This window comes from Lathyrus oleraceus, chromosome 3, assembly GCF_024323335.1.
Source record: "Lathyrus oleraceus cultivar Zhongwan6 chromosome 3, CAAS_Psat_ZW6_1.0, whole genome shotgun sequence".
In the NCBI taxonomy this organism is placed as follows: Eukaryota; Viridiplantae; Streptophyta; class Magnoliopsida; order Fabales; family Fabaceae; genus Lathyrus; species Lathyrus oleraceus.
The window spans coordinates 449,282,136-449,299,411 of NC_066581.1; the positions used below are offsets into that span (position 1 = coordinate 449,282,136).

The 17,276-nt window shown below is 39.1% G+C and overlaps 1 pseudogene; it reads left to right on the top strand.

The window, feature by feature from the left end:
• The first annotated feature begins 3,498 nt into the window (after positions 1-3,498).
• Positions 3,499-4,744, top strand: LOC127131630 (uncharacterized; annotated as a pseudogene).
• Positions 4,745-17,276: the final 12,532 nt, after the last annotated feature.

Here is a 17,276-nt window from a genome sequence, read left to right on the forward strand (position 1 = left end):
TGAAGATTTGGGGTTGCGAAGTTTATGTGAAACGACAAATTTCAACTAAGCTTGAGCCCAAATCTGACAAATGCTTATTTGTGGGGTATCCTAAAGAAACAAGAGGGTATTACTTCTACAATCCTTCTGAGGGCAAAGTATTTGTCGCTCGAACTGGAGTTTTCCTAGAAAAGGATTTTATTTCCAAAGGAATCAGTGGGAGGAAAGTAGATCTTGAAGAAATTCAAGAATCACAAAGCATCGATACACCTATGGAGGAATTAGAGCAGGAAACACAAGTAGTTGTGGAAGAGCAACCTGCTCAAGTAGAACAAGACCAGCGTAGGTCAAGCAGGATATGTCACCTACCTGAGAGATATGGATATCTCATAACAGATCAAGGTGATGTATTACTCATGGATCAAAATGAGCCTGCGACCTACCAAGAGGCCATAATTGGTCCCGAGTCTGAGAAGTGGCTAGAAGCCATGAAATCTGAAATGGATTCCATGTACACAAACCAAGTTTGGACCTTGGTAGAGCCTCCTGTAGGAGTTAATCCTATAAGATGCAAGTGGGTCTTCAAAAAGAAGACTGACATGGATGGTAAGGTACATACCTATAAAGCAAGACTGGTTGCAAAAGGATATAAACAAATTCATGGGGTTGACTATGATGAAACCTTTTCACCAGTTGCAATGCTTAAATCTGTTCAGATTTTACTTGCTATCGCTACATATCATGATTATGAAATATGGCAGATGGATGTCAAAACTGCTTTCCTTAATGGGAATCTTCTTGAGGATGTGTACATGACACAGCCTGAAGGATTTGACATACCAGAGGAAGCCCAAAAGATATGTAAGCTACAAAGATCAATCTATGGATTAAAGCAAGCTTCCAGAAGCTGGAATCTTCGTTTTGATGAAACGGTAAAACAATATGGATTCATCAAGAACGAAGATGAGCCTTGTGTCTACAAGAAGGTTAGTGGGAGCATGATCGTTTTCCTGGTATTATATGTAGATGACATATTACTCATTGGAAAGGATGTCCCTACCCTGCAACAAGTAAAGACTTGGTTGGGGAAATGCTTTTCTATGAAGGACCTAGGTGAAGCAGCCTATATATTAGGAATCAGAATCTATAGAGATAGATCACAAAAACTGTTTGGCCTAAGTCAGAGTACATACATAGACAAAGTGCTGAGACGCTTTAATATGCATGATTCCAAGAAAGGATTCATACCTATGCAACATGGTATGTGTCTATCAAAAACACAATCCCCTTCAACTAAGGAAGAAAGGGATCGCATGAATAAGATTCCATATGCATCTGCAATAGGATCTATCATGTATGCCATGTTATGTACTCGACCAGATGTCTCGTATGCTTTAAGTGCAACGAGTAGGTACCAATCTGATCCTCGTGATGCCCATTGGGTAGTTGTCAAGAATATCCTTAAGTACTTGAGAAGGACTAAGGACTCATTCTTGATATATGGAGGTCAGGAAGAGTTGGTTGTAATCAGACACACCGATGCTAGCTTCCAGACAGATAAGGATGACTTTAGATCGCAATCTGGTTATGTGTTTTGCTTAAACGATGGCGCTGTGAGCTGGAAAAGTTTAAAGCAAGATACAGTTGTTGATTCTACAACCGAGGCCGAGTATATTGTTGCCTCAAGTGAAGCAAAGGAAGCTGTTTGGATCAAAAAGTTCATTAGTGAACTTGGCATAGTCCCTAGCATTGTGGATCCCATTGGTCTCTACTGTGATAACAATGGTGTTATCGCACAAGCTTAGGAGCCTAGATCTCACCAACGATCCAAACACATACTTAGGCGCTATCATCTCATTCGAGAGATAATAGATAGAGGAGATGTGAAAATATGTAGAGTACCTACACTTGACAATATTGTTGACCCACTGATAAAGCCTCTTGCGCAGCAGAAGCATGATGGCCATACTAGATCAATGGGCATTAGAGGTATGCCTGATTGGCTCTAGTGCTAGTGGGAGATTGTTGGTGTAAGCCCTAGAGGCCAATACTTTTGGTACTTGTATCGAATTATTTATTAATAATAAAAGGCTTTTTCTTTATTATGGTTGTTTAATAAAGTCCCTGGAATAGATAGTCCGTTTAATGTATCAAATGTGACTTGATCATGAGAGCACATTAAACATAGGGACACTATTCTTAAAGTATCCGTAGTCGAGCTTTATTGTGAAGTGGGATAACATTAAAGCATTAAGACTATTATGTTTGTAGACTAATGATCACACCTCATGGATCATGGATAAAGAGTTATCAAGTCTTAAACATAGGTATGAATATTAAGAGTAATATTTATACTGGATTGACCCGCTATGAGAATACTATATAGAAAGTTATGCAAAGTGTCATAAGTTATTCTCATGGTGATAATGGTGTATGCCACTCTTCGACCTGAAACCACTATGGACCCTAGATGTAGAGTCGAGTGCTTTGTTGTTGATCCAACGTTGTCTGTAACTAGATAACCATAAAGACAGTTGATGGGTACTCCACGAAGCATGCTGAGGGACATGAGTATCCTAGATGGAATTTGCCCATCCTGCGTAATAGGATAAATGTCTATGGGCCTAATATTGAACTGGACAAGGATGACACGGTCTATACCTTGTGTTCAATATAGACATAAGGGCAAAAGGGTAATTATACACATAATTATTATCACAGGAGGTTTTGTCAGATCACATGACATTTTCGTGTCTTGGGTAGCAGTGATGTGTTGCTAGATACCGCTCACTGTTTATTATGTTAAATGCGTGATTTAATATAATTGTCAACGTCGCGGAAACCTACAGAGTCACACACAAAGGACGGATTGATGAGAAATAGAGTAACTAAGGAACACCGTAAGGTACGGTGCACTTAAGTGGAAGACGAAATATGGTAAGGTACCAAATACTTAAGTGATTTTGGCATATTATGAGATATGGGCCAAAATACACTTAAGTGGGATTTTTAGCTTGAAGCTCACACAAGTGGTTCTATAAATAGAACCCTTGGGTAGAAGCATTGTTATTCAGACTAACACTCAAGTGAAGACTTGGAATTTCGTTTCCCTCTCTCTCTCTCACTCAAAGTCTTCATTCGTACCAGCTAGCACTGAGATTGAAGGAATCCGTTCGTGTGGATTGAGTAGAGACGTTGTCATCGTTCAACGTTCGTGATCGCCACAAGAGGTAACGATTCTATCACTGATCATGCCCATTCGTAAGGATCACTAAATGGAGAAATTTTTAAATTCCGCTGCACCTTGGATGGCAATTCTCCCTTCAACATGTTCTCATTTCCAGAATTTGTTTATGTAGCGAAATACCTTGAGAAAGAACTGATCGGTGTTATACGGCACCAACAAGAGAAAAAGGTTATTTGAGAGAAAATTGCTCAGTTACAACACACATGTAAAACTGCAGTACTTAAATAAAACCCCTGATTTATACAATTTCAAAGTTACATTACAAATTTACAATGACATTACAACATTACAAAGGAAATCCAAAACAGTTCAAGTTGTCCAAAGCCACGTCCAATTTCGATACACTACATAACTATGTCAAAGATCCACCATGCCAGGATGCTGCACCCGAGGCCACATGTCGTATACCATCACCTTGCAGTCAGTCCAAGTCATTCTGGAAAAAAAGGGAAGATTAAAGCATTCACAACATAGAAACTACATTGATTTAAATGTATATTTCTGGTCTGCTGTTTGTTTTCACTTAGGTTGGCCAATGTGTGTTGATACTGATTTCTTTCGCCTACTGTAGCCTGAACGGATGGTTTTTGACAAACCAAATAATAAAGAAGGACTAGGCCATGTCCTGTTGTATTTGCTTCCTTTTCTTTCGGATCAAAAGCATGTATGTATAAATTATTTCAGCTTAGTGAAGGAAGATGTCCAACTCCACTCAATTTGCGGGACTGACAATTGTTTAGGAACTGTGTTTTAGGACATATACATGATTCTAGGCCACTAGATGTTACAAGTGATTTTGAATTATGTTTTTCTCTACACCCTTTGATTGCAAAAGTGCCCAGACCATCGAAGCTTGTTTCCTTGGTAGCAAAGTCTGTTGCATCTGGTTTAGATGCTTTATACTTGACTCAATTTGAATCCCAATCAGCTGAAAACTAGCAGGCTTTATATTCTTCTGTTAATTTAGGGGATCCGTTTCTCATTTTATGTTCAGATAATGATGACCTTGTGAGATGTCAAAGTATCTATAATTTTGCACAACGGCTACGTTGTCTCAACGGTGATGTCAATCTTGTAAATCTGAGAAACTCCTCTTGTGTTGGTCATTACAAACACCATCCAATCCAATATAGAGCTGATGTGAGCCATTTATTGGAGAAGTTCGTATCAACGTATTCACGAAAAGTGATGCTTGAACAAGAAATAACTGGTATCAATGGTACGTACGACGAGATATCATAGTTAATCTATGATCTACAGAAAGTTGCAACTAATCGAAATGAGAGCTTTAGAAGAGTTGCAATGGGTCCAAGTGACCACTTCTTTTTTCCTAGCTCAGTCATAACCCTGCAAGCCATAACAAAATTCCAATTAATAAACTTCAAAGAAACAATGTTCGGACGAATCATTTTCACAAACTTCAAACCACCTAACGGTACCGCTACAAACAAAACCAAACAGCAGCAAGGTCCGACCGAAGATGCCGACATGAAATGTGAGCCTTCAAAATGTTCATAGCAGCATAGCCAACAACCAAAAGGCCATGAAATGGCACAACAGCCTACAGAATTCCAAGCAACCTGCATTTCAATTCCAAGGCAACAACAATCCAATCAACCTGCAAGCATCAAGTTCAATAATATTCATATCAGCAACAATGCAATAACATCAACATTTCATCAACTACCAACAATTAACATTTCTTAACCAACTCAATTTAACAACTACTAACAGGCCCTTACATTTTAACAGAAAATCAAATTGAAGATTTCACTTTCAATATCCTAACTGATCATTCATTTAACATAACTAACTTCTCTAACTAACTTTAACTGAACAATTAACAGAACTTTAACACCTCACTAACTGAAGAGCTAACAGAGTTAACCATTTAACCACTTTCCTCTCCAAATTCACTAACGGTAACCACTGACCTAACGGGGCTACCCGGACTGCCCCATTTTGTTACACTCTTCCCTTCCTATAAATTCATAGCCTCACAATTCATTTGGATCGATTTCCCATTTTTTCTTCTGGAATTTCTCACACTTTCATTCATCCCAAACCTCACCATACGCTCTGGACCACCATAACTGTTAGAGCTTCGACATCAGAAGCTCTAATCAGTTGAGCTTCAACCTCAATCCCTCAATTCCTTTCTCGTATAACGATGCACTGACAATGCAAAAGCGGTAGCAGAGAGATCCAGAAGAAGAAGAAGCAGAGACTGGAATCAGAGAAAGGAGAAGATTCATTACCTGTTGGCGTTGCCAATCCAATTCGGTTATTTTTTTCTCGTCGATTGATTATATGTGAAAAACTCGATCCATTTGCGACTCGATTTCGATTTCGTTTCCTCATGATCCTGCACGCGCGAAGATGAATTAAAGACGAAGATTAATGTTTATTTGATGATGGTGATTAAGGTGATCATAGAGGCGGTGTTCGTCGTCCCTTTTCCACTTCCGTTTCGTCTCGCGTGAACACCGAATGGATAAGATGCAGAAACGTTGGAGTTGGTGTAGTATAGATGTTGAAGGTTCGGTTCACCGTTGATAAACCGGTTTCGGCCGGTGTAACCGGATCTAGTGTGGGCTTAAGCCCAAGCCACCTTCCCATTCTTCACCCCATGAAAATTTTACCTTGTACCCCTACAGTTAGCCCCATACCCCTACAAAATTTTAAAAATTCTCATTCTACCCTTAAGTGGTTTTAACCAATTTACCATTTCATTTTTACCATTCAGTTGAAAATTTCAGAAATTACACTTTCACACCCCTCGCACCGGAACTCCTGCAAAAAGACTTCCGGTATGTATTTTTCCCAAACTGGAAGACTTCAAGAATGAGTTCCGGAACACATAAATCAATGAACCGGAACACTTCATGAAAGAGTTCCGGTTCAATCAGAAAAAATTTACAAAAGCGGAACACTTCTTGAAAGAGTTCCGGTGAACAAATTTATACATAACGGAACTCTTTGGAGAAGTGTTCCGATTTGTATTATATGTGTTTCGGAACTCTTTCATGGAGTGTTTCGGTTCGCTTTTTTTTATTATTTTTTTAATTTTTTTTTATTTTGCAGGAAGGGAAATCTTCCCCAAGTATGTGTAGATGTTACTGATGCGTTTATGACGATGGAAAGATTTGGTACACGAGAAGAGGTTATCAGATGGATTAAAGAGGTTGGAATCGATAATAAAGTAACTGTTATTATCAGTCGTTCAGATACTGAAACGGGGAAGAGAGGGAGAAGTAACAAAATAATATTTGGTTGTGATAAAGGTGAGAAACACAAGATTAGTGATAGTGGTACCCAAAGTGCGTCCAAGAAATGTGGATGCCCATTTAAAATCAGGTCGACTCCGGCGAAAGATGGATCTGGTTGGAAGATTGATGTAAAATGTGGGTTACATAATCATGGTTTACCTGATAGATTAGAAGGTCATTCGTTTATTGATAGGTTGACCACATATGAGAAGCAACATGTCGCTGATTTGGCAAAGAGACATGTAGCACCTAGACACATATTGCTTTCCTTGCAAGACAATTATCCTGAGAATGTCACTCGGATTACGCAAGTATACAAGCATAAGAGTGTGATACAAAAAGAGATAAGAGGTCCTAGGAGTGAGATACAACATCTGTTTAAGCTTATTGAGGATGCAGGGTATGTGTATTGGAGTAGAAAAAAGGATGACTTGGAAGTGGTGAGAGAGATATTTTGGGCACATCCTGATTCAGTTAAGTTGTTGAATATTTTTCCGATTGTGTTAGTTATGGATAGCACTTACAAGACAAACAAATATAGACAACCTTTGTTTGAAATTGTTGGCATGACATCGACCGAGTTGACTTTTGCTGTTGGATTTGCGTATATGGAGTCTGAGCAAACAGAGAATTTTTGTTGGGTATTGGAGAAATTAAAAGAGTTGTTTGTGAAGAAAGACATGTGTCCACAAGTGATTTTGACAGATAGAGATCTTGCTTTGATGAAAGCAATTGAAGTTGTGTTTCCCAGCTCGATTAATTTGCTATGTAGATTTCACATTAACAAAAACGTTGGTGCCAAATGCAAACAACATGTGGTGAATGACCTGCAAAAGGCGATAGATACATTATGGATGGAAGTTGTCTGGGCTAGTGATGAGGTTGAGTATGGTCAGCGGTTGCATCAACTTGAGCAAGCATGTGTTGATTGTAGTGGATTTATTAATTATGTGAAAGACACATGGTTGACTCCACATAGGCATAGATTTGTTGGAGCATGGATTAATCGAGTGCTACATTTGGGTAACACAACGACTAATCGGTACGTCTTATAATTTTGTATGTGTTATTTTTATATCTGATATTATTTCTATGTAATTTTTATGTGTTATTTTCAATATTTTTAGGGTTGAATCTGCTCATTAGAAGTTAAAGCAGATGTTAGGAAACAGTATAGGTGACATGGTCAAATGTTGGGAAGCCATGAATAACAACTTGAGGTTACAAATGGGAAACATTAGAGCTTCTTTTCAAAAGAGTTTTTACGAAGTTGAGCACGCGCACGTAAGTCCCTTTTATGGTTATTTGCGTGGTTCCGTATCTCGAGCTGCTTTGAGACGTATTGCTGAAGAGTTATTGAGAGTTGATGATGTTGGAACTAACAGGCAAATATGTGGTTGTACTCTTAGAACATCTTATGGGTTACCTTGTACTTGTGAGTTAGGAAGATACAGACTAGGTGGTATACCGATACCCATTGATGTTGTTCATGTTCATTGGAGGAAACTAACTATGGAAGTTGAGTTAGAGGTAGGTGAAGATGATGGATCAGAGGTGAATATGACTTCTGCAATGGATGAGTTGTGGAGACGATTTAGGTCATTAGATGTTATTGGGAAAAGGGCATTAAAGAGTAGGGTATGTGACCTAGCATACCCAACAATGACTCCATTGTGTCCACCACCTGAGAAAATAAAAACCAAAGGAGGAGTGAAGAAGAAAGGGAAAAAACCAGCAGAATATGATGTTTATAGGGACCCTTCGTATCATGAGTATGTTGATAAGGCATCTCAATCTTCACAAAGGCAATCTTAACCATCACAGACTTCGAAGAAGATCAAATTATCAAAGAAGCAACCACAATTCATTCTTCAATTTCCTAATCATATTAGGTCATACATTGAAGATTTAGTTAATGTTGAATCAGATGGTAATTGTGGATTTAGAGTCATTGCATCATTGCATGGATATGGTGAGGATGGTTGGCCAATGGTTCGCAGAGAGTTGGGGTTGGAAATAATAGATAAGGATAGGTCAACTTTGTATGACAAGTTATTTTCTAATCGGTTGTCAGAAGTGAGAGAATCTTTGATGATAGAATCCTTTGGTTCACAGCCACCTGAAAAATGGATGAGTCTACCAGATATGGGTTACTTGATAGCGAATCGCTATAATGTTGTACTTGACTGTTTAGGCAATCCGTGCATGACTTTCTTTCCGATGACAAGTTCACATTCACCAAATGTCTCTACTTATTGCATTGGTTTTGTTAACCGTAATCATTGGGTTCAGGTACGTATTTATATGCATAAATACAAACATTATTTCAGTTAATATTTTATGTTATATGACTTAATCTTTTAATTATTTTACTTTATCAGGTTAACATGAAAGAGGGGTTTCCATTGCCACCGGTCACATTAGATTGGAAGAAAATTCGTTCTCATATAGCAACTACTTCGATGTTAGGATTTGCAGAACGTATGCAACATTGGCAATGACTTACACCTGTATTAGCATGATTATGTACTCAAAACATAAATATGTAATCAAAACATGAATTTTATATTATTATGTCTATTATATTCAAAGCTTAATACATAAAATCAATGTGAACGAGAAATATGCAAAGCTTCAAATAAATCAGAAAATTGTGGATCTTCCTCTTCGGCATTAACCTGTCTCAAATAGCGATGAATCAATGTAGATACACGAGCCCAATCAGGATCAGATGGCCCGGCGTCATATACAGGAACTGGTACCTCTCTAGGAGCGTCACGATGGGGAGGGACCAACCGTGGATGGGAAACACGATAATACCACTCCAGATAACCGTCTTCTACATCAGATGGAGTGGTGGCCACGGTAGATGAACCGATCACATCGATAACACTCTGATGGTAACTGATCCAATCAACATCAATATCCGTCGCCATCATACAATCCAGAGGTGGGGATGGAACATACTGCCTATACCCGAACTGACGTAAACATCTATCAGGCAAGTATGGAACAACTGTTTCACCCCACTTCAAACAGCCCCTGTAAAGACATATCTCATCAAATACACGCCATGCTCTATGATTCTCAAATGGTCGCCATATGACGTCGGTAGGTGTCAGCTCGTCCAAAATAGGTCGTAAATCATCGACCTTTAAGACTTCCTGCCTATACGACCATCTCATCGCTCGGGGAAGACCACAGTTATCAACAGGTTTCTAATTCTCCCCTCTTTTTCCAACAGTTGGAAAGTACTCGTGAATCCAACACTGTTACAAAATACAAACATAATAAATAAAACAAATTAAGTTAACATATTTTATAAAATGAATCCAACACTTAATAAACAAAATTAAATTATATACCTGTAGGAGAGTAGGATATCCACCGAGTTGTTTGCAACTGTACATGGACGCATCTCCAAGATATCTATAGAGGGTAACTAGTGCAGCTGCCCCCTAACTATATCCTAACCATCCATCCATGTCCGTAAACAAGAGGAGGTATCGTGCCTCTACAAGTGTAAAGGTCTTATCAGCAAATATGGTGGAACCCACCAACATCAATAGATATGCTTTAGTCGCATATGCCCAGCTGGAAGCAGCTCTATGTTGTACGAATAAATTGTATAACCACTCCAACTTGTAATACGACCCCCTACAGCTACGAACATGTGATTGTGCCTGACCCCGTGACACTCCTAGGTAGTCAACAGCAAGTTCAACAGCTACCTCTTCAGTCACATCCTGAGGACTCCAGAAGATACCCCTGATGGGCAAGTGAAGTAGACATGCGACATCATCTAAAGTAATGCTCATTTCACCAAACGGCATGTGAAATGAAGATGTCTCTAGATGCCATCTTTCCATAAATGCAGAGACAAGATTTGTGTCTATCTTGTTCAAACTGGTTCTCTGCAGTGAAGATAAACCGGATCTAGATACCCAACTCTCCATCTGTGGTGGAAGAGCCAATGGAACCCTAGAAGTCAACTTCAGTCCATGTCCAGCAACCTTCAACTCTTTCTTTGAACCTCTTTCCTAAAAACAATGAAAAGACATATTAGAAAACAAAATATGTTATATTCAACTATTATTCATTTTCAAATATAGCCCATTTACTTACCTCACTGAACCATAAATGTCGAGCAACATGATGCTCGTACTTCACCAAAAGAGATGTATCGTACGACCCTCCTGGATATCCAGCCGGCTCCGCTGCAGATGAAGATGCACCCCGGTCTAACGTGCGGACTAGAATCCTACCATCTACACCTCGTCTTCGAACCACTGCAAAAAAAAATGTTTAAAAAATTAATTAAAATTTAAAAAAAAAATTACGTACCGGAACACTTCAAAGAAGAGTTCCGGTTAGTAAAAAACAAAATGACTTCCGGAACACTTTCTTAAAGAGTTTCGGTATACATCATCCAAACCGGAAGTCTTTAAGAAAGACTTCCGGTATACAACAATCCAAACCGGAACACTTTCTAAAAGACTTCTGGTTCAGTGCCCCTAAAAGGCAACAAACCGGAACTCTTCAGAGAAGTGTTCTGGTATACATTTAATGAACCGAAAGACTTACTCCGAGTGTTCCGGTTTACAATGCAAAAAAGCCAAATATTTATCTTCTCCGGAACTCTTCAACGAAAATGGTAAAAAAAAATTGAAATGGAAAATATACCCTATTTATATGAGGTTATTTTGGTCCAAAAAAATTAAATGTAGGGGTATGGGCTAACTGTAGGGGTACAAGGTAAAATTTTCTCACCCCATATGTTAGGCTTAGGGCCACCGAACGATTAGGCCCAATCGTTGTTTGGTTGTGTCCATTACCATGTTTTTTTGGTGGTATTTAGTTAATCAGGAATTAGTTTAGTTAATTAGGACTTAGGTTAGTTAATTTAGGATTTAGGAGCTAATTAGGATTTATTTTAGAATGTAATTAGTTTTCGGTTAATTAGGAATTAATTAGAAAAATCTTGATGAGACATTAGAAATTCGTTAGTTTTAAGTATTTTTTAGAATAGGAGTTAATTAGATGTTAGGATTTAATTAGGCTTATTAGATTAGATTAGAAATTTTAGAAATTAGATTTTAATAGAATTTTTAGAAATATTTTTTTTTATTAGGAATTGGATTAATTTTAGAATTTAATTTTAGAAATTAGAACATTTTAGAATTTTATTGAATTTAGAAAATAGAATAGTTTAGAATCTAATCGAGATCAATTAGAATATTAATTCAATAACCATAATTGTGAATAATGACTGTTTTGCTCCTAGGTTTAGAAATAATCCAACTTTGCATGTTCCCCTAATTTTAGGACTTAGAAAATAATTCCAAATAAACATTAACCCTTTAGGTAGTTGTATTCACCTTCAACTAGTTTTTTCCCACTAATTAAGTTGATCAAAGTACGCTTTGATCGACTAAATCCTTTTATTGTGCTTAATTCCTCAATCTTAGTCAAGTGATCAAAAGACCCTTGATCGCTTGATAAAGCAAGTCCTTGCGATCAAGATATGTTGGATGCTGGATCTCCAACTTCAATCAAGATTCAAAGATCAAGATCCAAGAGTTCAAGCTATTCAAATCAGTACAAGATAAGACTACTATTCAAGCACTACAAAGGTCAAATTCAACACTTGTTAATCATGAGCCAAGTTGTATGTCATGAGTCTTAAGTAATAGAGAAGGAATGGGACTAGAGAATTCTTACCTCCATTCTGAATATCTTTGGGTACGGGACGAATGGTCCAGTTGCTCACTGTATTCACCTCTATTCATAGGCTTTAGCACAATTTGATTCAAATTGATTAACAAGCCTCATCATCATTCAAAGACAACCCTTCATCATGGGAAGCTGCAAGGATATTCAAATTCAACACTCATCGATTATGATACAAATTGTACGTCATGAGCCTTAAGTAGTAGAGAAGGAATGAGACTGGAGAATTCTTACCCCCATTCTGAATATCTTTGGGTGCGGGACGAATGACCCAGTTGCTCATTGTATTCATCTCTATTCATAGACTTTAGTGCAATTTAAATCGAATAATTGATAATTCTTTCTACACATATTGAAGATCAGACTTCCACCTTTCGGGGTTTCACTTTCCATCCTTTTGGTCTCCCAGTAAAACTAAAACCATTTGGTGAATAAATTCAAAAACAATTAACCCTACGATTAGGATTGTACGATATGAGCCTTAAGTAATGGAGAAGCAATGGGACTGGAGAATTCCTACCCCCATTCTGAATATCTTTGGGTGCGGGACGAATGACCTTGTTGCTCACTGTATTCGTATCCATTCATAGGCTTTAGTACAATATAAATCATGACTCTTATTTCAGAATAAAAGCAAACTCACCTCATCAAACTCAATTTTGCTTTTGGGCTTCATTTTTAGTTTATAACCTTTTCAGAAAGGACGTGTTACTTCCGTTCTACCGTGAACGACGCTTAAGCCTCCATGTGCGAGCAAGCAATGTTTAACTACTAGATTGCGATACGAGTTCATCCATTTTACCACAAACAGACACACGCTTAAAGCTCACATGCTCGAGCATACAAGCCAGTCTACAGTAGAACACGAATGTTAATATTGTCCACTAAAAACAACTAACGCATCCATCCTAGTTCCACGAACTACGGAGCTCTAATTTCCTCATTGCGCAAATGAGGATATGTAGGCACGAGGGCCCAAATCCTTGGCAAGCACAATTATCTATTTCTCACCTTTTTTCACAATTATATGTTTCTCACCTTTTTTCACACTTATCTATTAACCTTCTATTTCCTCTTTCGTGAGTAATCTTCAGATAATAACACCTATTCTTGTAGAGAACATTCAAAACGGTTCCCATGGAGTACCATGGATGTTAGGGATGCTAATACCTTCCCTTTGCATAACCGACTTCCTTACCCATTTCTCTTTCCCCCAGGTTTTATCGATGTTTTTCCTTTCCTTCGGGAATAAATAAAGTTAGATGGCGACTCTGTTGTATCTTTGAGCGCGCGATACGCTCGGGTATAATTTGCGTAGCTTCACCACCCCCTTCTTCTTCGACAGGGGAAAACACGGCCACAATGCCTGTGTCTGAACCGGTACCATCTATGTCAAGTTCGATGCCTACATATTCGATTGCACACACTTGACCCATTTTGACTTACATTGGGCCAATGGGACCTCCTAATACCCCCCCCCCCCCCCCCAATTGGGAATGTTCCAAACAGGCCTTTAGTACCCCCCCCCCCCCTGATTTCTCTTTTCCTTTTGGTGGTCGAGAACAACCTTATGGAATGCCAACTTCAGTAATGGCAAGCTTACATAACGCTGCTTCGACATTCTTAGAACCAATGGTTAACATAACCTCCCCATTACAAGGGTTAGGATCTGGGGTTAACGTGGGTCGAAATAACCAATCTTTAGGCTTGTAATACCAAACACAAATGCCTAACCTTACCATTAATTCTGCAGCAGTGTGGAGGCAGCAGATAGACGAAAGCAACCATGATATGGTCCAAATGCTTACTCAAACATTGACCACCATATTGAATCCCTTGATTAAAAATACGGCACAATTGAATCAGCAGATGACAATACAAATGGCACGAATGGCTGACTTCTTGGGTGTGCCACAACCCCATCGACACCCTCCAAGGGATGGGATAAGAGAAAACCAAGGGGTAACCTTTAAAGAAGACCCTACTATTAACCAAATCCCACAAAACCAACTGCCACTAGAGATGGTAAATCAGGGAGTAGGAGTCAAACCCCCTAAGGATGAACCACAAATCCCTAGGGGGAGAGAGCCAAGGATAGTAATGGTAAATAGAAACCGAAATGCTAATAATATCATACAGCAAATTCGACATGATGATATGGCAGCAGATAACAATCTGGCAGCTATGGTCGAAATGATTATGGCACGAAATGGGGTGAATTTTGGCCTTCGAAGGCCAAATTATACTTCACCTTTGTCAGAATATATCCTACAGATAGATACACCCCCTAGAATGAAAATTCCCAAATTTACTAAGTTTTATGGGGATACCACTGAATCCACTGTCGAACATGTGGCTAGGTATATAATAGAGGCAATAGACATTTCGAACAACGAAAACCTCAGGATAAAGTACTTCCCAAGTTCTTTCATGAAGAATACCTTCACGTGGTTTACAACCTTACCACAAAATTTGATCCACACTTGGAATCATTTAGAAAGAATGTTCCATAAGCAGTTTTACATGGGGAAAACAAAGATAAGTCTGAAGGAATTGGCCAGTATTAAACAAAAATTCATTGAGCCAATTGATGATTATCTAAATAGATTTTGATTGCTCAAAGCTAGGTATTTTACACAGGTACCATAGCATGAGTTGGTCGAAATGGCCGCTGGGGGTCTTGACTATTCTATTAGGAAAAAGTTAGACACACAGTATTTGAGAGATATGGCCCAACTGGCTTATAGGGTTCGATAGCTAGAACGCTTGAAGGAAGAAAAGGCTAGAGAAAATAAGAATAAAAGAGTGACCTACATCGAATTCAGTAATGATGACGAATGATCCAATAATGAGCCTTTAGACTTCGATGAAAATGAAATCGACCTTGCTGAGTTGAAACAAGGGCCACTTTACTCTTGTAAGGTCTTGGCCCCGTCGAATGGGAAAAACCCTATCGAACCAGAAAAGAATGATAAACTTACTAAGAAAACTTACACATTCGACATTACAAAATGTGACAAAATCTTCGATTTGTTAGTTAAGGATGGCCAAATGATAGTTCCTCCTGGTGCTAAAATGCCTCCTTTGGAACAAAGAAAGAAAATAGGGTTTTGTAAGTACCATAATTTTCTGGGTCATAAAATGAATCAATGTTTTCTTTTCAGGGATCTTGTCCAGAATACTATTCAGGAAGGAAGACTCAAATTCGGGGACAAACCCATAAGCCAAATGAAGATTGACTCCGACCCTCTACAAGTGGTTGATGCTCACTACACATAGCCAAATGAAGTAAATATGGTTGAAGTTGCTGATGACTTCAACCACACCATCACCATGGTCGAAGTTACTGAGGACTTCATCAATAAGTTGTCATAGTTAGGGTCTCTGAGCACCTTGACCAGGAATTCCTCAAGAACTTTGTTCAGGAAGCCGCTGAAAGCTTCACCAACGGAAACACTAATGGTTTCGACACCGGAGTCACTGAAGATTCCAACTTGATGATGGTAACCAAAGAGATTGTTGATAGTTTCAAACAAATTTATAAGGCTACTGAGGGCCTTCAACTGAAATTACAGAATTTAGGCATCACTGAAGATGTCAACATGGAGATCAACATGGTCGAAATCTCCCAAGAAACCTCCATGGAAGTTGACAACGAGTGTCGTCAAGAAGAGTATAATAAAGTAGCCTTCCCAAAAGAAGAGGAGACTCTGAGGGATTTCCTCCATAGGTGCCAAAGAAAAAAATCGGAAGTTATGTTATGCCCTCGATGTAGTGTCGTGTTCGACAAGCAAGCAGCTCACAATCTCGAAGGATTCAGGAGGGCAAAAGAACAAGGGTGCCAGAGAGCCCCTAAGGATCAACGGGCTTTTGAGCCTATAAGGGCCTTCAACCTAAGAAGGTATTTCGATCCAAGCAGAACTTTGGTGAGGCTTGATGAAACAAAACAAAGGGGTCCTGCTGCTAAACCTATCTCCTCCAAGCCCAATGTTGAGGCTTCCAATGGAAAATGGGTGAAGCCAGTTGATGGCAGAAAACGTGGCCAGGTAAAATGGCAGAACTTCGAAGTAGACAAAGGTTCGTCATTGGCATACCGTAAGGAATTCTAGGCTGCAAGAAAAACATCCCACATCTCTGAAAACTATAAAGGGAAAAATCCCATGACAAGGTCCCAATGGAGAAGGGAAGAGAGAAGGAGGAAAGCACATAGGGAGGCTGAGGAAAAGGGAAAAGATGAATCCAGCACCAATGTGTCTTCTATAAAGAAGGAGAAAAAGGAAATAAGTCTTGTCAAAGGAAAGTTTAACACTCGGCAGAGGCGGCCAAAGAGAAATATGATCGAATGATGGCCGAAGACGAAATGCTAACGGATGACTTCGACTCTGGGTCAGATCCTTCACTGGATATCTTAGTTGGTGTGGTATCAGTGTTGCCCAGAGAATTCAATCAGATAACAGAGGTCGAAGACACTGACAGCATCACAGAAAGAGAAATGGTCGCTCACAAACCAGTGTGCTATTATGTAATGACCAATGGTTACGTAGAGGAGCAAAATGCTTTCTTCGAGAGACCAGATGAGGCAATGCAGAGTCATCTTAAGCCTCTTTTTATTACTGGGAAGATCGAAGATGTCCCAATTAACAAGATCTTGGTGGATTGCGGCGCAACGGTGAATCTGATGATGCATCACATGTTGAGAAAAATAGGCAAATATGACAGAGATGCCAAGCCCCACAACATGGTGCTTTCCAACTACGAAGGAAAGGGGGGTACTACCCTTGGAGTAATCCAGGTCGAGTTAACAGTGGGAATTGTCACCAGATCAACAATGTTTATGATTGTGGAGACAAAGGCCAACTATAACTTGCCACTTGGATGCGAATGTATACATGGAGTTGGAGTTGTACCATCCTCCATGCACCAAAGAATCATCATATGGCGCCCCGAAGGTATTATGGATAACATAGAAGCATACTAGAGCTACTTCAAGACTTATATCAATCATGTCGACAGACGACCAGTTCGACAAACACTTGGCCAATATTGCTCCA